This window comes from Rhipicephalus sanguineus, chromosome 1 (genome assembly GCF_013339695.2).
Source record: "Rhipicephalus sanguineus isolate Rsan-2018 chromosome 1, BIME_Rsan_1.4, whole genome shotgun sequence".
NCBI lineage: Eukaryota > Metazoa > Arthropoda > Arachnida > Ixodida > Ixodidae > Rhipicephalus > Rhipicephalus sanguineus.
The window spans coordinates 240,562,314-240,584,573 of record NC_051176.1 but is presented as its reverse complement, the minus strand read 5'-3'; the positions used below and the strand labels follow the sequence as shown (position 1 = coordinate 240,584,573).

The 22,260-nt window shown below is 47.0% G+C and overlaps 1 non-coding gene across 1 annotated transcript; it reads right to left on the bottom strand.

Moving 5' to 3' along the window:
• Positions 1-12,508: 12,508 nt before the first annotated feature.
• Positions 12,509-12,581, bottom strand: Trnas-gcu (transfer RNA serine (anticodon GCU)). Its single transcript has one exon. It is a non-coding gene; the product is annotated as a tRNA-Ser (tRNA).
• Positions 12,582-22,260: the final 9,679 nt, after the last annotated feature.

The following is a 22,260-nucleotide window of genomic DNA, read 5'->3' as shown; positions in this document are numbered from 1 at the left end:
AGAAATAGAAAGAAATATTTAGAGAGCGAAAGAAAGAAACAGAAATGAACGGAGACGACATAGAAAGATAGAGAGAAGATAGAAGAAAGAGAGCAAGAAAGAAAGTAAGGAGACAAAGAAGGCCGCCCAGTTCCGCACTTCCTTGAGGCTTGGCACCTCTAGTGCGAAACTGACTTCATTTTTTTTTAATGCGTTGCATTATCTGGCCAGTTTGTCCAAAAATTGTGTCCGTGCGTCTCATTCGTGGGAGAAAAATAAATGTGGGCCGATCCCGCGGACATAGTGGATTACCAGGCTGACCCACGGCCCGGCATTGAATACGCAGTCCGTGGTGCGAGTGCTTGACACGGCCGGAAAGTGTGGCGGGACGACACACAATCCGCCTTTTTCACGATGCCACGGCGCATGCGCCCTTACCCTAGCTGAAAAGTCGCGAAACGCCTCCTGATCTTGGGGGCGTTCGTTCTGGCTATGCCAGTCGTCCCTGCCCCTACCAAAACACTGCCAAAACAGGAGAGGGCAGCACAAGAAGCTGTAGAAGGCGGATTACGTGTCATATATATACTATATACTTTGGATGCGTACGCAATAGTATGATGGGACTGAACATGTACAAGAGGAAAAACGAGGAAGGTAGAAGAAGATGAAAACGACGATGACGATCACGAAGAAGAAGAAGAAGAAGAAGAAGAAGAAGAAGAAGAAGAAGAAGTGATAGTAGCGATAGTGAACATTTCATTTCACGCATTGCACAGTTCACAGAGCGTGTACAGTTTAAAGCAGACACAAATGATTCTGATAAAGCTTTCTTCAGAGTGAAAAAAGATACGCATCGAGTGCCCAGCTGCGTACTTCGACACTCTCTGCTTTCTGTGCAGTGGCACGAAAAAAAAAAAAACTACATAAAGACGAACGCGATGAAAAAAAAAAACGCGCTAAGATATGTAAAAATTGAAACCGATAGAGGCAGTAAACTAAGCAATTAAGAAAGAGAATATATCTTAGCCTCCAGTGACCAGCCATGAATTATTTTTTTTTGCCCTGTGAGAAACGAAATGAGAAGCCAGTGGAAGCACGAGGCAATACATCAAAAATGCGTTTGTCACGAAGTCCGTTTTGTATTTCTCACTGTGCATGGTTCCTTAATTATCTCGTTTTCTGCTGGTCTCTATTTAGGTTTTGTTCAATGTCTACCTTAAAAAAATAAGAAAGGAAATAAATACTGCCTGGTGCGATATTAGCCTCTCTCGTGAGAATATTGCCAGCTGGGAGCCACTGTCTACATTCATCAGAATATGCTCTCCTCGACGCTCGATGCTGCAATAACGTTTTCAGAAATGTTAGGAAAGGCAATAAAAGAAGTTTTCTAAATTTTCATATGGTCGGTGTATGTTACTAGACGTGCAGCCATGCTCCCCAGTACGAATTGATGAAAAAAAAAAAAGTCCCAACAACACTTCTTTTTTCCGGTTTGTGTCGTCATGTTGAAGAGAGAGCACAATTCACAGGACTATCAAATAAATAATAACCGAACAGAATGAAGACACTATACGAACGAAGTGGATGCACCCATCCCTTCTTTGTCTTCTTCTAGAGGTTCTGCGAATCGCGTTCCTTTCCGAAATACATGTTCCTGTTTTCTTCATTAAACGAATCGCTACACACTGCAGCTAAAGTAAAAAAAAGAAGACAGCCTCAGCTCAATCTAGGTGTACTGATGCTCAGACGTGGCATGCACAACCGGAATTCGATTACTTACCTTGCATTTCATCAAAAGAAATAACGGGAAACAGTAGTCACACTAGCGCTCGTTTCTGCCAATAAACTCCGGCCCTCTCACGCTCGTATACGTATACGGGCATTTAGGCGTCGCGTGGCTCAGTTCTGCACCCGCTTTGCTGCAAGAACACGGGGTCACATGTTGGGTTCCTGGTGGTTAGGCAGATTCCGCAGTTAACGCCGTGTACTTGTTGGAATATGTGACACCAAGTTTAATGAAGCAGCAGCTTGAGTACTCTGCAGCCGCCTGCTGTGCGTGCATTTGTGTTCATTGGAATCCTGTGCATCGTGCAAATTTCATGCAATGCTTACGTTAATACACCGTATAGGTTGCAGCTCTGATATTATGCAATGTTTATGTGTTACAACCGTTCAGAAGCGGTACTCAAGCACGGATACCAAATCACGTGAATGCACAGTGTGCGGACGTCGACGCACCATTGTCACGAAGACGGCAGCAATGTGCAATGCTGGCCGAGAGAAGAGCGTCTGTGAACACCACTGGGAATTTTCACTACGTCGGCGACTATCTCTCCTTCTCTTACTCAATTCCTAGTGCAGGGAAGCAGCCACCTAGGTGCAGACCTGGCTCTCCCTTGTCAAGAGAAGAATGCCGATCCTAAGCGCATGCACAGAGGAGCATGACATTTACGACTTGAACCCGTCTATCACAGTGGCCAAAACCCATTCTGCAATATTGGCCATGCCCAGAGGCCCACGTACAGAGTGGTCCACGAACATACAGATTAGCAAAATATCAGAAATCAAATAAACAACGACAACGAACTTATTGACTATTATGTGCTATATGTAAGATGTCGCCGGCATCTCAGGTTTTTGAAAGGAAAAAGAGTGTCCAATAATTCTTTTATAACACAGACTTCAAGTGGCGTTCACTCGCGCTATCTTGTCGGTGAAGATATTATGTAACTTAAGCTACAACTTTCACATTTAAGCGACATTTAAGCCGCAACCTCGTTGCCATGGTCGTCTGGCCGAGCGAGCACAAGCGCTGCAGAGCACGAATGCGCACTCGGCCGACCCGAGAAGCGACACGGCCGCGCCGAAGAGCAGTGCCGGGTGTCGCAGCAGCCGTGTGCGCCATTTGTCGCTGTCAGGGAAGGGGGCTGGGGAGGCGCGGCACACTGCTTCTATTGGGCAGTGGTCGCTACGAAAGCCTCGGCGATCTCGTCGCCGGCGCGTCTGGACGATAGAGCACCGCACGGGGCGCACTCCACTATCTCTTATTCTCCGGGGAAACCCGCAGCGCTGCTGGTCCGCGCGCGCGGAAATGGCTCAAAATGTCCGGTCAGGAGACGGGACTAATCGCCCGAGAGCGAGCCACAGCCGGCGACATCTTTCCGATGGAGCGCTGCCTCCAAGAAGGCGTGCGGGTGGCAGCAGCTATGAAGCCGCGGGGCCCCAGCCATTGGAACCGCGGCCGCTCAACTCTATTCGCCACGGAAGCCCGCGCAGTGCTATGCCGTACAACGTTAGGGCCGGTGCTTTTGTGTACCGTAATAGCATGTGACGTAAGGCACTGAAAGAATAGAAGGAATAGCGTCTCTGGTGAGAGCTCAATATTTGAGACCTCAACGCAGATCAGTGTTATTCGCCGGGTCGAGAGCTACATATAGAAGACCTCAGATTTGTTCACATGCTAGATTTTCTCAGTAGATCCAAGTTGTCAAGGAAAATTACGCGACGCGAGTCAAACACTTTACAGAACGACGTTGTAAATATGAATCCCGGCTGCCGTATCTTTGATGGGAGAAAAATGCAACAAAAGTTCCCGTTCGTGGGATTTAGGCGCGGTAAAGCGACACCTCATGTGATTAAGATTAATAACTTGGAGCCATTGACTACGGTGCCTCTTACAGTGCTATCTATCTATCTATCTATCTATCTATCTATCTATCTATCTATCTATCTATCTATCTATCTATCTATCTATCTATCTATCTATCTATCTATCTATCTATCTATCTATCTGTCTGTCTATCTATCTATCTATCTATCTATCTATCTATCTATCTATCTATCTATCTATCTATCTATCTATCTATCTATCTATCTATCTATGCGACACTAGCCTCCATGAATAAACGAAACTATGTCGCTGACGTAGTCCCCCCTAATGTACACGTATTAAGAGACGAGTACTTCCGGCAAATTCTTCAAGTTCATTGTGCGTTTGTTCAGCCCCGTGTGTCTGTGCGTGTGCGTGTTATGTAATCGGATTATGCAGATCAAGGCACATGTTTTTGCTGTATCTGAATTATAACGAGAGCCGATTGCGGAGGCGGTGTAGAGAGCGTACGTAGGTCGATCCTCATACCTATGCATGGAGGCATGTTTGACGGATCAACAAAGTGGTGACACTGTCGTGATGTAGCTAACAGGCATAAACAATAGGAACGGCGACAGCTGCACGAGTGCTGGATTGCATACCAGGAGGGCCTGCCTTCGTCAGAGTGAACGGTGACGACTTCGTTGAAAAGTTCTTCAGGTCCCTTCAACGCTTTTCTCTCGAACCACTCACTCTGACGAAAGCACGCCCTCCTGCCGAAACATCAGTAAACTTGTGTTTCTCACGTTTATATATATATATATATTATATATATATATATATATATATATATATATATATATATATATATATATATATATATATATATATTATATATATATATATATATATATATATATATATATTGTGACGAAGGCCGGGCCCACGGCCGAAACGTCACATAAAGCTTCTTTTCACTTGTGTGTCAAACACCTTGCTTTTGATATATATATATATATATATATATATATATATATATATATATATATATATATATATATATATATATATATATATATATATATATATATATATATATATATATATATATATATAGCAACTGGCTCCAGCGCAAGCTATCGCAAATGATATTCTCCACGTGAAATAGGAGATCTTGTCTGGTTTAGAAACCAACTATAAATTGACTGATCGATTGTCATTGCGGCCCCATAGTAAGACCACAAACAGACCTTTGCAGGTTGCCATGAGCTGGGTCTCTGTTGAAGTCAAAGAAGAACAGAGCAAAACTAGTTGTGACGAATGACTCATGATATTTGTACACAATATGGAGGAACGGGGTAAAAAAGTTACAAATTAGTTAAAGCGTAATTAGAAAGGAAAGTAGAGAGCCCGAAGTTATCAAAAGGAAAGTAATAGGCAACAGGGACGGCACATTGGCTCCAATGAAAGGCAAGAAAAAGGGTAAAAATTGAGAAAGCTGCATGCAAAAAAACCACGGATGAAATGTGCTATTTGAGGTTCAACTTCACTGCTTGAGGACAGAAACACACATAATCATAATTGTTTGAGTTTAATGCGTCCTAAAACCACGATATGATTGAGTGACGCCGTAGGGCTCCGGAAATTTCGGCCACCTGGAGTTCTTTAACATGCACCTAAATCTAACCACACGGGCTCCATCGGAAATGCGGCCGCCGCGGCCGGGATTTGATCCCGCGACCTGAGGGTCAGCAGTCGAGCACCATAACCACTAGACCACCGTCGCGGGTGACAGAACCATCCCCTGCTAGCTGATTCCTGCGAACTTCGTGATTTCATCACCCCACCTAAATTGCTGCCGTCCTCAGCTGCGCTTTTCATTCCTAGCTTGGTATCCATTCCGTTGCTCTAACCGACCGCCAATTGTCTGTTCTGTCTGCTCCGTCGATCTCCGGCCCCCGTCTCGGGAAACGCTTGTGGAGGAGGAGTTCGGACTTGCTAGGTGACAGCTGTAGCCCCGTGCTAGCCAGAAAGTCTTCCGTGACGTCGAGTGCCCGTTGTAGGTTTCCCTCCAGCTTGCCAAGAGGGCCCTCCGCCGACCATATGGTGATGTCGTCCGCGTATATTACGTGGCCGATTTGCCTGCGGTCCAAAAGCGGAAAAACAATCCCCATCTGCGACTCAATCAAGGTTCTTGGCATGACAATTGGAAAGTACAGCAATAACAACACTGAGGCACTCAGACGTATCGAGAAGAGTACTCACAGCTTCACCAGGGTCATCTCCAGAGTTGCCAACAAGAGGAAAGGGCTTAAAGAGGACAATCTCATGAAAGCCTTCCATGCGTTCCTCATCAGCCACATTATCTACACTGCCCCTTTCTTGAAACTGAAGAAGATGGAGCTCAATAAAATTGATGCCCTTATCAGGACAGGGGTTAAACGGGTTCTTAATCTTCCAAAAAGCACCAACACGGAGCGGCTATTGCAGCTCGGACTGCACAACACAGCAACGGAGCTCTTTGAAGCTCAACGAACCGCTCAAATTTGCCGATTGTCCCTCACAAAAGCAGGCACCAGGATCCTCCTGGAGGCAGGGCTGCAACCCCTGTTCATGCCTCCCGAGAAAGACAAGATCTCCTCGGCGATAAGAGGGGCTATATGCGTCGACCCGGTCCCCAGGAACATCCATCCTGTACACAATGAAGGGCGAAGAAAAGCAAGAGCCGAGGCCATCCTGGGGAAGATCGATTCCAGCTCAACCGCCCTCTTTGTTGATGCAGCCAAATACTGGAAGAAGGACGCGTATGTCGTCACAGTCGTCAATGCCAAGGGATCACTAGTTAACGCGGCCACGGTGGTCACCGGCTTCACTCACGAAGCCGAGGAACTGGCTATCGCGGTAGCTCTGCAAGAACGAAGAAGGGACGTCACCATATTTTCAGACTCACGAACTGCCATCAGGTCATTTTCATCCGGCTTCGTCTCCGCCGCAGCCGCAAGCATTGTTAATAAGACGACTGCTGAGGCTAACGAAGGGGAAGATCCTCTAACGCACATCATATGGTTCCCGGCTCACATGGGTGACATCTCATCCTCCCCAACCGGCAACCCTAACGAGAGGGCTCACCAGCTAGCGCGTGAACTAGCTACCCGCGGCGGTGACCGGCCATCTCAGACGGGACGGGAACGGAGATGCATAGACTTCAAGGATCCATTAATATCGTTCCACGAAATCACCTCAGCTCACAAACTAGGGCGCAGGCTCTTCCCCCCTCCACACCCTAAATTGAATAAAGCGCAAGCGGTCACACTACGACAACTACAGACAAAAACGTACATCACTCCAGCCATGATAAACAGAATCGATCCAGACTTTTCACCTCCCTGTCAGCACTGTAATCACGTGCACTGCAATTTCGAACATATGCTCTGGCTGTGCCTCTTTAATTCGGGGTCAGGATTACCAGACAAACCCTCCTGAGAGGCTTCCATGCGCAGTGTGGAGCTCAGCAACCAACTCCTGGCAGTCCAGAGGGCCCGGGACATCGCCGAGAGGCTCCAGCTTCCGGCACCTTCCTGGGTGGGCCACCTGGCTGAGCTAGCGGGACCTCCAGTCGCGTTCAGCTTCTGCCACTTTTGGACCAAAATAAAGTTCTGACTCACTCACTCTGTCTGCTCCGGAAGTATTTCCCTTTAATGACAAATTCATATCTCGACTTCGTTGAAAAGTTCTTCAGGTCCCTTCAACGCTAAAAAGAATGTTGTGAATACACGAGCGACAGTCAAACCGTACTTGCTTCAGCAAATTTTCTCGCCCGACAGTGTTCGAACTTGTTACCTTTATACCCAATCTGTGAAACATGATCTAATTTGAAGCTTTCATTTCGCTGAGAATGTTTTCGTCTTTTCCGGCTGCGATGCAAGTGCAGTTTTACAGCGAACATGTTAGCCTCTAGTATGTCGGGTTCTCTCATGGCGTTGTCCTCAGGAAAAAGAAATGAAAGAGAAAAAAAAAAAACACCTTCAGCGATTGAAGTGAAAAGTACATATCCCTGGTATCGCGCATACAACGTACATCGCAGCATTCATTTCCATAAAGAACAAGCCAAAAGAAGCACCCAAACCATATAATTGATAATAAGGCGTGATAAGCACGCAGCGCTCCCCACAATTATTTCCCGGTAAAGATTACTGTTGTGTAAGTTCCCACGGCGACGGCAGCTTGCAACGTCGGGGAGTGGCGTCACTAGCCTTTCATATATAATAGAACCAGCCTATATATAAACGCAGCAGTAATCGTTGTCGGCAACTATAATGTTGATTGTTCGGGACCCGACAAGGACTGGTTCCTGTCGTTTGGCAGGGACGACTTAGCACCAAGGCTTAGCACTCGCATGCTACAACGACCCCAATGAACCAACCACGTCGTACAGATCGTGTTTGAAGTTGGCCTTGGCCACGAGTGGGCATGGGAGTATCGGCCGAAGCTTGTACATGCGCGTGCCGTAGCCAAATGGAGATCGATCGCGACGACAGCGGCCCAAATGAACCCGTTAAAACCTTTTCGCACGTATGCAGTCAGCAGCAGACGTGGAAGCATCGGCTGAATCATCTACTCATTCATGCTTCGCCACGTTTTGCAGGTTAGTTATTTTAACAAGCTGCCCTATAAGAACCTTCGAACCCGATAAGAACCTTCGTGGTGATTCCATGCCTAGAAGCCTTATTGGAGCTTTTGCGTGAACCTCTGTTAATATGTAGTGATGTCGAGCTCAATCCGGGACTCAAGGGTGATCGGCTCACTGAAAGACAGAAATTGATGAACTACCTGCATGAATGTTCCATTCGCACTGAAGCCACACAAGCGACGATGTCAAGTGACATCTTAGAGCTTAAACATCAGCAATCATTCGCTTACTAAAGGGCATCTGTAACGTAACAATGCGCCTGGAAACTATTGAAAAGCGGAAATGTAATAGAGATGAAGTACAGCGCGAATTAACAGCAACGCGTCAACTCACAGAGCAATTACAAAGCGACATACTTCGGCCACGTGCGCGTCCTGAAGCGGAGGATCGCTCTCGGAGCGACAATCAGCATCTTTTGATATCGTTGATAACGCTTTTGAACCGGTGCAGCAGACTGAAGAAAATGTTTTGAGCTTACTCCACCAATCCTCCGAGCTATAGCTTTATCTGCCGATAACATTGCGCGCGAAAATAGAAGTGGTCGCTTTTCCTCCAGCAAAGTTCGTCCGATTATAGTGAAGCTTTCAAGTTTTTATCTACAAAACTAAATGTTTTTTTTTCTAAGAATCACACGCTCAACGCAATCAGAGTGTTCATGCGGGAGAATATTTTTGCTGTAACAGGCGTCTTGCTGGCCAATTATGGCAAATAACTTCACTGATATTCAATGTGCCTTTTACCAAATTAAGTGATAATGAGAAATGCTACGGCTGTGACAGCCTTACTGACATAGTAAACAAAATAGGACCACCCAGTCTTAGCTATTTATATGCGATCAGTGGTACAAAGCTCGCTTTATCAGAGACTCATGGCCCTGGCTATTTTTGCCTTTTCAGTTGCATTCTCCCTTCATCTCTCGCTTTCTGTGCACTGGACTGTTTTATTACGCATCCTCAAATGGTCTCTGATGGTTGTCTTCATTTGTATATACTGCAAATGGGGACACGTGCGTGTCCACTTTCGCGTCCACTTTCGCGGACTTTCGCGGACCAAAGGCAAAACCGTGGCATCTGAGATAGCTACTGCAATCGCGGAGGCCACGGGCAAAACAAACCTGAAGGTGGTCACGATCAACATTTTGCGATTTACTCGCGTGACGCACGTATTAGCTAGTTAGAACCGGAACTCCGAGCCTTCAAAACGTGCGTGCGCGATGCTTTGTGGTGACGACCAACTCAGATTATAGGATGTCGCGGCGTGCGTATCACGTGTCTTCAGTCCGCCTCTAGCTGCTCACTCCGTGTTACACGGCACGCACCGCGGTAAGAGCTCTGCTGAGCTTCAGAGTCAAGGTTACCACGATTCTCCATCAGGGCTACAGCAGAGCCACATTACAGCAGAGCCACATTATCACACTTTCTCATGCGACAGGCTGTGGAGAACGCTGGTCCTTCGCTTACCCAACACGCTCGCAACGGCCCGTATCCAGCGCTCTCGCCTTTATGCTTCGTGCGACACTATGGAAATCGGTAAAAGTGAACATTGTTATTCAGTCCTTTGCCGTCCGTGGCAATTCACAACGCAACAGTAGCGTCGATTGCGGCGTTTCTTCGTAGCGTGCGGAGCGGTCTCGTCTGATGTTTTCGCCGTCGTTCTGGCAAGTGAGCCAGCAAGCACTTCATGGCGGTTCAGTGGCGCGTCCGACTAGCGGATAGAAATTCACAGCTTTCTTTCTGAATCTTAAATGCGCAAACACACGCAATATTAAGATCAATCGTTGTTTCGTACTCGCTAGTTCGACCTGGTCATACAGCAAACTGTGCGAGCGAGTCGGTCTTTGTACTACTAAATACTGCTCCGACAGGTGGCGCCACGCGCCTTGCGAAACTCCAGAGTCTGTGGTCTATAGCTTCAACGCAAACTTTTCCGGTGAAAGCACAAGGTTTACAAAACTCCCCCTCAAGAGAGAAGCGCACGAGCACGGTCGATCACGCCCTTTATGCGAAAGTACAAGTCGGAGGTGCACATCCCAACTCCGGTGAAACACTCTCTCGTTTTAGAATTGGGGACCCAAGAAATTTGCGAGCCGCCAGGGCGCATGCGCAGAACGCAAGCCACTCTTGGACTCTTGCGCTCGCGTTGTTTCAAGACCCTGTAGCGCCCTCCTTTGGGCGGTGAATAAAACCGGAGAGCGCGTGACCTGAAGAGAAGAAAATAAAGACGGCGCTTGGCAGTGGCACATTCTGGTCACTAAAGCAAAACTTCAGTTGGGTGTAGTCGGTACATATTCCAGAGGCTAAAATTACAGCGCAAACGCAATTCTTTGTCCTTATTAGTTCTTTTTTACGTCTTTGTTCCTGCACCCATCTGAATATGATTTCATGCATTCGTGTATCAAATACACTATCAGCCTTGTTACAGCGTTTTGGTTTAGAGCTATTTTTGTGTGCGCATGTGCGGTAAGGTTGCCTTGGGCTTATATATGCATTGGCGTGTGAAAGAATAAGGCAGCTGTTAGTGAGCGCTTGTGTCGTACGTTTCTTTTCTTCGTGGGTGTGTTGCGCGTTTGCACTGCAATTTTAGCCTCAGGATTCTGGTCAAGGTGTAACACATATGCTGTGATTCTGGTTGAGCCATCTCGTTTCTTCCCTCCTGTGGCATAAGCCTACAAGAGCCAAAGCGTTCCTACTAGCTCGCGCCCACACGAGCCACAGGAGGCTCTTCTTTTTCCCTGGCCGACTGTCCACGAGTGGCGCGGCGCTACAACCCCAAAATGGAAAACTAGCGAGTGAGTGAGAACTTTATTGTGGTCCAAAAGTGGCAGAAAGCTGAACGCGACTGGAGGTCCCGCTAGTTCAGCCAGGTGGCTCCACCCAGGAAGGTGCCGGTATCTGGAGCCGCTCGGCGATGTCCCGGGCCCTTTGGACTGCCAGGAGTTGGTTGCTGAGCTCCACACTGCGCATGGAAGCCTCTCAGGAGGGTTTGTCTGGTAATCCTGACCCCGAATTAAAGAGGCACAGCCAGAGCATATGTTCGAAATTGCAGTGCACGTGATTACAGTGCTGACAGGGAGGTGAAAAGTCTGGATCGATTCTGTTTATCATGGATGGAGTGATGTACGTTTTTGTCTATAGTTGCCGTAGTTTGAACGCTTGCGCTTTATTCAATTTGGGGTGTGAAGGGGGGAGGGCCTGCGCCCTAGTTTGTGAGCTGAGGTGGTCTCGTGGAATGATATTAATGGATCCTTGAACTCCATGCATCCCTGTTCACGTGCCGTCTGGGATGGCCGGTGACCGTGGGTAACTAGCGTGGGTCGCCAGCGATACGATGCAAACGCAGCGCGGGCAACAATGCGGCTTGGCCCGCGTCTCGCATAAATCGCATTTCGCCACGTGTGGCGTCCCGTGCGCTTCACCCAATGCCGCGTGCGTTTGTATCTGCCGAGAGTCTCGATATAATTGCAATCGCAATAAAAGTTATTGTTCCTCGCTGCAGAACCGCAACCTGCTCGCATACGTAGAACCAGATCCGAATGGAATCGGCTACCACATTCAGTTACGGCTATACGGATACATCGCGCTTTAAGAGTTTTACAGCAGAGCTGTTATGCTCGATGTTGGCCGTGTGTCGTAGATAGAAAATTATCATCATCTTGAACCGGCACGCGCTCTCTTCTTCATTGTCGCCTTCTGCTTCGCTCCCGGAACAGCTGCGTCCATTTCTCCGACATGGGATGCAATAACTCTGATGGGCGAGAGAACGATTACAGAGAGAGAGAAAGAAAGGAAAGGAGAGAGAGAAATGAAGTTAAATAAAGATAGAGAAAGAGAGAAATTCTTGACGAAAATAATTTCTTGGCGAGAGCAAGCATAGCCATGTATTGTATAGTATAGCAAGAACTTATAAAGGGAGAGGTGAAAAGGTAAAAGCCTAGCCAAGTCAGGACCAACTAGGTGCCCACCATCTCCACTGTGACCCAGCCTTGTGCGACTTAGTGCAAATTCTTCTTTTAACAACGTTTGAAATTTCTTGATTGTCCTCTTTAAATTGTATTTCATTTGTTCTTCTTTTCTGGCTTCTTTGTTGTCTAATAATAATATCTGGGGTTTAACGTCCCAAAACCACGATATGATTATGAGAGACGCCGTAGTGAAGGGCTCCGGAAATTTTGACCACCTGGGGTTCTTTAACGTGCACCTAAATCTAAGCACACGGGCCTCAAACATTTTCGCCTCCATCGAAAATGCAGCCGCCGCGGCCGGGATTCGATCCCGCGACCTTCGGGTCAGCAGCCGAGCGCCATAACCACTAGACCACCGCGGCGGGGCGTTTGTTTGTTGTCTCTAGTTTTGTCACTGAATTTACAATGTTCCACTGAGTGCCGTTATCGTTACATTCATTGTAGTTGTCATATTATAATAATGCAACAATTTCGTATAAATATGTCGATTGGTCAAGCTTCCTTCTTACTAATGTGTCAAGTGTTTTCTTTTTTTTTTTCATTTTGATGTGTAATATATGCCCTTCTCCTCTCTAGTATGCAAACCCTGACAGTAAAGTGACTGAATGAATGAATGAATGAATGAATGAATGAATGAATGAATGAATGAATGAATGAATGAATGAATGTAGCGACAGTAGTCGCAGAATCCATGAAGGTGCACCATAACGACCACGAAGTGATTGTCACTACTATTGTTCTACAGCAATCAAGCATTGGATACACCCCACTGCACGTGTAGTGGTCGCTTTCAACACCTTCGCTGGACATGAACTTTCGCAAGGCCGGGATTGCCAGTAAATATTTTATTTTTCTTCTCTTTTCCCGAGCGAGTAACAATGAATTCAAACATTGTAACTGTATGTTTTATATCGTTTGGCAGAAGGTTGCCTGCCTCGAGTTTTTTGTGCTTCCAGTTGTTATTCTTTCTTGTCACCATTAGTACAATGGGGTTAAAGAGTCAGAGAAAGCTATAGAGAGAGGGAAGGCATTCCATACACAAGTTTCCATCTTACCCTCCACTGGGCAAGGGACAAAGAAAGAGAATAAAACAAAATGCCCTCCATTTAGAGTAGTTCACAGAGCTCGGTGGATCGCAAGAAGGACAGTAGCGCTTGCACAGCCTTCTGATGCTACGTTAAGTGTCCCGTCGATGCGTAGACTCCTTCCTTCCGACAGAGGCCGGTCGTCCAACTGGCTGAACGCGTTGGAAAGCGATTGTTGTGTATACTGCACTGCGGGCACTTGCACTGAACACAGCGAATTGTTTCGTCATCGCCGCAGTGGCCACAGGCTGCGGTGTTGGCCATCCCTATGCGGAACACGTAGGCATAGGTAAGCGCGACTCCCAACCATATATAGGCTACACAAAAGGGTCGCGTCTCCTCGGTGAAGTCTTGATGGAAGTCGAAGGCCTATGGTTGGATTCAGGGTGTGTAATTGGGCATGCTTAAAGGGCGGTTCGCTCCATTCAGATGGTGGTGTATTGGTGTGCAGACATGCGGAGCTGTCTTGCAGCATTTGTTCTAGAGAGCGGTATTGACAGTCGGTGGTCTTTTTCACGCACTGAACGCACAGCCTGTACCTTCGTTGCCGATAATACCCCGATGAAATGGTAGCCACTGAAAAAAAAGTCCTAAATGTGTTTTCACTCATGCACGCTTTGCAATTTCAAATACTAGCTGTTCGTTCAAACCCTGGCGCAAGGCTGACTGGACACACTGCATGGTCGCCTATGAGTCGCAGAAAAACAAAGTGATGGCAGCATGCTGGAATGGCAGATCTTTCAGAGTCCGAACTCAATGTTAACGCGCCTTGTACTGTAATCCTTGCGCCATTGAATAAAGAACTAAAAAACGCTGTCAAAGAATCGAGCAAGGCGCTGGAATGGAAAAGGGCTCGTGTAAAAACCTTTAACGACGATAGTTTAAAGTACCCTTTCTCTCTAGAACTACTTTCGAGCAGCGATCGTGAAAAGGATCCAACGACGTCTGATTAGAAACGAAAATAGCTGTTAGCTGTACCCTATGTACTTTTTGCTTTCTTTATACCAACCTATTCGCCTTAGAAAGGCTTCGCATGAAACGGCACTAGGCTTCGCATGAAACGGCGCACACTAATGTTATCGCCAACTGTTTTGCACATATCTCGATTTGGTTTACGCTCAAAAACTAAAGGTTGTGCAACCAAGAGTAAAAAAGAACGAAGGCGCACCCGCGCGGGAATGCTTTGGTATGTCGAGAATGCCCGGGATGCGGGACACAAGCGGAGACGCTCGTCGCTAAACACTTTATTCCCCTCCGCCTCCGTTTCGACGGGCATTTGCACCGACTTTTCGCTCTTCACTTCTTTCCCTCGTCCCCGCTAAGAGGAGTCGTACACCACTAGTGTCTTTACGAGTCGTGTTACTTTTTTGTCCGCTTCACTCGGCTTGCCAGCGCAGTATCCGCTCTCCATTATTTCAACGAGTCCCGAGTCCGCGTAGCAAGCTTCGCTACGAGGCCCAAAAGGATTCCGTCAACGAAGCGAGATGAGACTCCGACTGTGCGCTCTACGCTGCCCGGTAATGAGCAGGTGGCATGCAGTTCGGTCGCGAGCGGCAAGATCGAAAAGTGAAAAAGCTAGGAAGTGCCGTAGAAGAAAAGGCCCCTTCTTGGCCGCATTCATTTCGAGTAATAGCTGGGGTACATCACGTTAATCTGCCTTCTCTCTAAAGCCACATCCCTTTCTGACGTCTCGAGCTGTTTCTGCCTTTTACGTCCTATCACGCTTTCTCGTACAACTTCCCGCCCCCGCTCTCTCCTTCTCATTCCTTCTTCACTATATATACGGCCATATAGAGGCATTATACACGCAGCTTTATGCTAGCAGATGATACTTAGAATGAAAAAGTAACGTATGCTTCACTCCTCGATTGTGACGCCAGCGAATTCATTGAGTATGCACTGGCGAAACAAAAATACAAATATGCGTCTCCTTAGGAGCAGATATGCACACTTGAGGCATTTGATAAATGCTGTTTTTTCTGAAAGTGAAGTGCAACGCTCGACATGATTTGAAAAAAAAAAAGAGAGGTAATTTTGAACACGGTATGGGTTGATCCGGTGCCTGTAGGAAGTTTCCTTCGTAAAAAGCTTTCGTAACTTGTACCTCCCACTTCAACATATGACAGGCTACGTATATTTACATTACTAAGAAAGATAAACAGAGTAAACAACGGCGCCGAAATTCTCTGAGAGCACAGTGAGCCTTATCCAGAACTTAGTCACCAGTAACGCAATCTCGCGTACAATTAGACCTAGTGAGATTGGCTACTCGCACGTGCTCATGCACGTGCGAGTAGCCAATCACAAAAAAATCGCAAGCATCACGACGAATTCTTGCACTCCCCTGTGCCAACGCTATAAAAGGGTTAACTTGGTCAGCATGCACACGAAGGGCCACAATGTTGCGATGCGTTCACACCGTGCTCCCATCGCATTCGCCGACTCCGTGTTGGCGACTCTTCATGGAAGCAGCCTGGAAAATTGCACAAAATGACGCATGTCGCGAGTGTTCCTAAATGCTGGGGGAGAGATTGTTAACGTGAATAAGTAAAGCTGAATATGCTATAACCTGTCCTCACAACCCGCTCCATGAGAATACACACATTCAAAACATATGCAGCGCACAAAGAAGCACTACGTAAATCTATTGGCATATTTCCATCAAGTGCCCTTGTTCCAAGGAGAGCTATAGGCGCCATCGTTTCTTTCAACTCCATTGGAAGTGCTTCAGAACGGTCCAAGAACGCCCCGTATCTAAACAAGCATCTTTCTCTTAGGTTATGGAGAAATAAAGCCCGTATGAATCATACTATACTGTTAATGGTACGCAGAGGAAGAATAGATAGAGACCAGGGTTGGTTTTCCCACTGGCATGAACAGGAAAACACAGCGTCTGTTGGAAAACTTGGTTCGTGTTCACCAGAAACAATTACGACAAACTTTTTCATTAGAGACGATTCCAATAATGCAATCCTCATGTTGGACACCATATTATAGAAAGTGACCAGCCAATGGCATACTTCACCTCACAACTAAGAGCTTGGGGAATTCATCATTGGACCCAGATTCATAAGACCTTTAATTGTTAATTTAACTTCGCTACTGTACGGTCGCCTTCGGTAATGCGTTCAGCATCAGTATTCACGACGCTTCTCCGTTCGTAAGTGCAGAACACATAACTTGCCAGGACATCATATAATTTCTGGTAACAAATACCCTATTCAGTAGCATTCAACGTGTTTTCCATTGGCGTAGCCAGGTCCTAAGAGAACACCCATGCACACTGAACAGTCACGGGTCCGTTACATGGCCAGTTTTTAGGTACGCGTGTGTTTTCTGTCCCCATAAGCAACATTGAATTTAGTATCTGTTCAGTGAAGTATCTTACACTGCTACGGCATTGACTTCTTTTCATCCACAACTATATCTTCACTGAATCTGAAACTCTTCTTTCCACCGTCGAGATAACGAGTGCTTAAAGGCTGTATCATGAAATGTTTCTGTGATCTCTCAATCCCTTCATTAACGTTGCGAAATAATCGTCCACGTGGAGTCGCTGAACATTCCAACTATATTTGCGAAGACTAACATCTTCAAGTTCCCTTCGCTTCCCGGACAATTGACCTTCGGAATTGTTTAAGTGGCAGTAGTAGCTGTATGGTGCTCAATAAGCTTGTAGCTACGCAAATCGAAATGTAATCGTACTTGTAAAAGACTTTTCATGTTGTACTTGTTTGATCTTTGCTTGATTTGCTAATTCAATGTCTTTTCATTTCGTTCTTATATGTTCACTGCCAGCCCAACAATAGCGCAGATCTGGCAGCTGTATCAAATAAATAAATAAATAAATAAATAAATAAATAAATAAATAAATAAATAAATAAATAAATAATAAATAAATAAATAAATAACTTTGGCTCACAGAGGACATCCTCCTTTACTTACATCATGGAATATTATGCATGAAAACTAGCGAGTTCGATGAAAAGCTTCCACATAAACCGGAATATCCTTTCAGTCGTCGGAGCCCCTGTTTCGAACTCTGCTTTATTAGTACTTGCGTTGATATTAGGTACGATCACACATGTCTGCCTCTTTTTCGTTTTGCTTACAACACTCTTACTATAAGTTCAGGAGATGGCGCTTTGACTCATTTGCAGAAAAATACTTCCTTTAAAAGCGCGATGGTTCTCCGCGCTTTGAATGTTTCTGTGCTTTGTACATGCTTAACATGGGCGTTTGTTATGTAGACGCATCTAAAAGAACAGAATAGAGCTGCAATTTTTTTTTAATGCCGATGCACTGGGTATGGTTTCTTGGAATTGTTTCGTAACTACACACCGATGTTACCGTATTACAACGAAGGCCAAACTCTCTCACAGGGAACGCGCGCATTCATTAACAAGAGGGAACGTAGATGTATTCCTACGTGCAGGCTGTGAGAAGAGAAAGAACTCGCATTAGGTTTTTACGCTATAGTTGCACGCTTCGGAGAGATTAGGCACTGACACTGGATGTCTTGCCCATATAACCCCCGAGGGTGTTCATGTCTTCTTGATTATTGTTTCTTTTTTTTTTCTGCCATCTGTACGGTTCAAGTTCAAGTTCACAATTTTGTTGGGGGCGAGGTTGGGGGAAGGGTAGTTAGACAGGCGCAGAGACAGAGAGAGAGGGAGAGACGAATGCGGTAAAGAGTTCATTTTCTCGCTGCGGCTGTCTTTCGCCATTGCACCAGCATGGTAAATGGCCAAACTCGGTTTACACCGCCCTGAGCGCCGAGCGACGTCCACGACCCTGGGTGTGGTGTTGCTCGGCACGGTCACGGCGCGGCAGACCGGTGTTCTCCTCATCAGACGTTGGGGCCCGTGCCGCGTAACTGTATAACCTGCGAGATATATTGCATTGGGCGGCGCGCTGCGCTGGCTCGGCGGGGAATGTCGGGAGGGTATATCCTTGCAACAGGAACCCCGCACCCTTCGCCCTGCACTCTGTCGGCGTGGGAGGCGAGAAAGTTTCTCCGTCACGAATTTACTTGAGTGGCATTTCGTTGGTATTCAGCGGATGGGCCACACTCCGAGGCACCGTATAAATAATCTTCGAGTATGCTCTGCACGGAATGTTTTCGATGGATGCCTCGTATTACACACAAATGACGCCTCTTGTCGTTTTTCTTGCCTTCCTTCTTCTCCGTCTCTCTTGTTTAGCCCAATTTTTTTTTCCTCTCTTGCTTTGTGCTCGCGCAGCGTTTTCCGGTATACAGATGTGTATGCTCGGTGGGCGTGCTACAGCGCGTTTCTCGACGTGCTCGTTTCGCCACTTCACGAATGCAGCTTCCCGCTACGCCACGTCGCCAGAAGGCGATGCCTCGCTAAATATACACTCTCACTTGTTGAAGGCAAACCTTCATTTTACGCTTCATAAGGCACATTTTTCTGAGTGTTTTCGTACTTTGCTGCAAATATGCTCCGAGTATACTGTGATTCTACAAGCTTGCAACTTACTTTCTTTTTGTAAATTGATGCTTTATACCAATTAGAAGTGTTGAAACTTTGACAGGTCCTCACGTACACACCCTGTGAGTATGTGTGAGTATGTCTCATGTGGGTATCACAGCGGATACTCACAGGGGAAATATATTCAAGAACCCACTCTGTGCAATGTGCACAATTCGTTTTCATACGCTACTGTATAATATTTGTCGTGGTTCCGAGATACATGCGTTAGACGCCACCACTCGGAGTCTGTAATGTGGAGCCTAAAATAACTCGCAACTAAGCAAGTGCATGTTTTACGTTATAGCCCACCCGACTCACGAGTACGTGCTGTGCTCGAAAAGCAGTCATTATTGGCGGATATTATTTTTAAGCAATCTTTTGGCAACTCAGTGTGTTTCGCTGAAGTAGGAGTTACTGAGGTTATTGGTACGTAATAATCGTGTTGATCGTGCAGCGCACACAGAAACAGGGACCGAGCAAGAAAGAAATGCTCTCTCTTTCTCACAAACGCACACGCAAGCACGCACATACACTCTAAGAAAAAAAAAGAGTCAAAAGAGGGTCACGGCACCGTGACCCTCTTAGGGTATTCATTTGACCCCTTTTGGAAGGTAGAAGCAGAAAAAGAGAGTTAGCCCTTCTGCAGGAGTCATAGGACTCTCCCGAAGCGCGTTTAGGTTGGCTTCCGTGATGAAGGCGCCGCCGTATTGGCCTCGAGGCCCACCACTGGAAACGCCGGCGCCGCCGTCGGCGTGACGTGCTTGGCAGGATCACGTGGTCTCAGCGGCCGCGCCGGCTGCTTGTGGAGCGCTGCCGCGTGCTTTGAAAACCAGTTTCAAGTACCACATGCGCTGCGGTCTGTTCAAACACGGAAGTTTTCTCGCACTTTCTGCTCAATTGAAACCATTGTAATAGAGTGGATGCCTCCGAAGGCGACGAACATGGGGCTCTACCGCTCGGTGCCGCAGTGCCGGGCTTACGCAACGGAGCCCAGTGTCAGCCTGCACCGGTAGGACAAGAAACTGCGTGAACCATGGGTTGTAAAGCTAAGAGCCGGTAAGTAGCCATCGGTCACGAGTCTTGTGTGCAACAAGCACTTCCGCGACGAAGACTTTCCTTACTGCGTCGCGACTGCGATGTTCGGTGAGTAGCACACAGCGCGCACTGAGACGATGGCTCACGCGCGCTTCCCGCCGGCAAATGATGCTTATCTGCCACAGGATGGAAAAGGTGCTACCTTTTACCATGTGCGGTACTATCTCGGAACCCTCCCGTGCGACCTTTTGATCATCGGCCCCGTGCTCAGCATCCACAAAATCGGCTGCAGATGCACAAGTCATTGTTTAGATACATTGAATTAAAAACCTCACAGGATCCTTAAGATGACTAGAAGGCGAAAGCCATCTTCTTCTTCTTGTCAGTCGATGTATTGATTCTCCTGCGCCCCCCTCCGAAAGCGTTCTGCACCTAACGTGGTTTTGCACGGCCTCCGTCACCGATCACGGAGGCAATGCAAAGCGACCATGACGTTGAATACGTCATCATGTGACGTCACGTTATGTGACGTCATAATGACGCTACATATTTTGGCGATATGTGACGTCATGATGACGTCATATGATAACGCGATCACCGATCACGGAGGCAATGCAAAGGGACCATGACATCCCGTTATGTCACGTCATGGTGATGTCATAATGAAGTTACAAATTTAGGACGTCTGTGACGTCATGATGACGTCATATGGTGACCTCATCACGTGACGGTTATTTTTTGCGTCACTCGTCTTGACGCCGCGACGGTAAATCTTCCCGTTTGAAGAGGCATCTGGCTTTCGCCTTCATAAGCTATGCGACGTTTGCTGGTGGACGTACATATCGAGAGAGTCAAATCCTGCGGCTGTGTGCTGCATTTATGTTGGCAATAACATTTTTTCAGTCAAGCTTGCGTTCCTCTGACGCAAACACTATGTCCCAAATTTATTTGTGTCACTCTCAAACTGACATTGGGCCTCTCCAACCCCATGTATTTTCTTGGAGCCTTATTTATTTGCGTGGGAAAGAGGCCATCCTGTTGGCGTTAAACACGACACTGCTGCCAAAATTGCTGGGGTACTCGTCAAATATTTACTATCTTGTTTTGCGGCTGCTGGTTGCTGCAATAACTTCTATTTTATTCACCGCTATTTCAAGTTCACGTGGGTCCAAGTTCACAGCCGACGTTTGCAGAACAAGTCCGGCGAACATTACTGTGTTTTCCTTTTCCTTGACGTTGCATGCTACTACCACGCTAGGTCTCGTAAACTACTCCTTCCACCAGCAATCTCGAAGTGTTGAAGCTTTGGTATATGAATCTGTTGATGACAGAGAGCGGCAAGTTCACTGGAATGCAAATTGAACGATAATTAAGGAGCATTAAAAATGTGTCGCATTTGCTCACGTTTTGTGTGAGCGCCAAACGAAACGAATGCACTGAATAAAGCAACAGAAGCAGCTACATTTGCCCGCTGAGAAGGCCGATCAATACGCAGTGCGAGACAACTTGTCAAATGACATTGAAACGTACACGAATTTAGACCGAAAAGAAAAACACTGAATCGTTGGGACGGCACATCCCAAAGTTGCCATGCGCACCGAAGCCGTAGTTGTAATGAAATTGTTTTTGAATTGCTTTGATAGCGTCCGCGCAACAGTAGTTGTTTGTGTACTCACAAATTCTCATATTTTGCGGCCTAAAGTTCACAGCGCGGTGCCAAAACGCGCTCGTTGCAAAAGCGAAACCATCAGTACGAGCATACACGCAGACGCTCATACATGCAGAGGCACCGTCAGTCGTCGCGAACCCGTGCGATCGCTGGCTTAAGGCTTCTTTCTGTTCTGCTCCGTTTGGTTATACAGGCAGTCTACTCTGACGAGACATTTCACATATTTTGCACTCAGCGAGTGGCTATCTTTCACGCAAGAAGCCGGTTCAGGGGTCTCCAACGCGGTGACCGCGTGAAGCGGGTGCTCGGTTTTTCTGCAGAGATACAGCGACTGTAGACTATCTTGTACTTTCTGTCCGTCGAAAATTATTCGTTTGACAGGAAAGAAGATATTTCTTTTCGAAAGTATGTGCAGAAATGTCCCGGAGGGCTTCCGCGAGGTGATTTTGCAGAGCGCCGACAACAAAACCTATGGGGCGCGCGCCGGCGGCATCCTGCCTACCACGCAATCGAGGCGCGTCCGATAGAGGGCGACTCCGTAACTACTCGCCGCCAATACGCCGTACATATCGCGCGTTTGCCGTTCGGCGCCATTATGGCGCCATGACTCGCTGACAGAGCCGGGCTGGCGCGGCATCTCCGCCTCCTATCTCAGTCTCCCCAATCTTTGGAATGCGTTGCTTTGGTTGCGCGGGTTGTGTCAGTTGCCTGTTTTTAGCTTTGTGTTCGAGCGAACATGCGCATCGTTGGTGGCGGT